Raw genomic sequence first — 707 nt, 5'->3', positions numbered from 1 at the left:
CTCCCTCTCTGATGACTACGTATATATATGTAAATATATGTTAATTTGCATAATAGGAAGAAGGAGAAGATCAGGAGAGAAAAGGTTATAAGGATATTTGTAGGGAGGAAAGAGGAAGAATGAGTAAAAGGGTATTATATTTGAGGCCAACTATATTCACCTAACTTTTTTGTTCAACTGCCTTGGTCTCTCCTCCTTTTCCTAGCTATATATCTCTTTTTCTCCTTTACAAACGTTTTTGGATCTATATACTTTTTTAGAATAATATATTAAAACATACTGTATATATAAAATTTATGTTCTATAACATTTCATTTTTACTTAACTCTATCTTTTGAAATGTAAATTAAATAGTATATATTTATATTAGACTTAAAGTAATGTTGATAGAGATGGTGCGGTCTATATATGAATGGCCTTATACATTTGAGGATAGTTTGTTCATATAGATAAACTAATATTGCGGAAACAATAATATGTATTTGACTTTGTTTATTATGTAAATTATGATGATTGATCAAAATTTTAACTTCATGTCAAAGACAATCCATATGCCATGTCTCATATATAAAAACCGATCACCTGACCTGAAATCAAATTATATTTATGGTCAAATTAAGTTTTTGTTTATGTCTTCCCAATGACAAAGGGAATGTTTGGTAAAGGCTTAATAATTAGCTTATAAATTTCCATGTAACAGGTAAAAT

The sequence above is a fragment of the Camelina sativa genome, chromosome 9 (assembly GCF_000633955.1).
Source record: "Camelina sativa cultivar DH55 chromosome 9, Cs, whole genome shotgun sequence".
NCBI classification, from domain to species: domain Eukaryota; kingdom Viridiplantae; phylum Streptophyta; class Magnoliopsida; order Brassicales; family Brassicaceae; genus Camelina; species Camelina sativa.
This window is presented reverse-complemented; position numbering follows the sequence as displayed.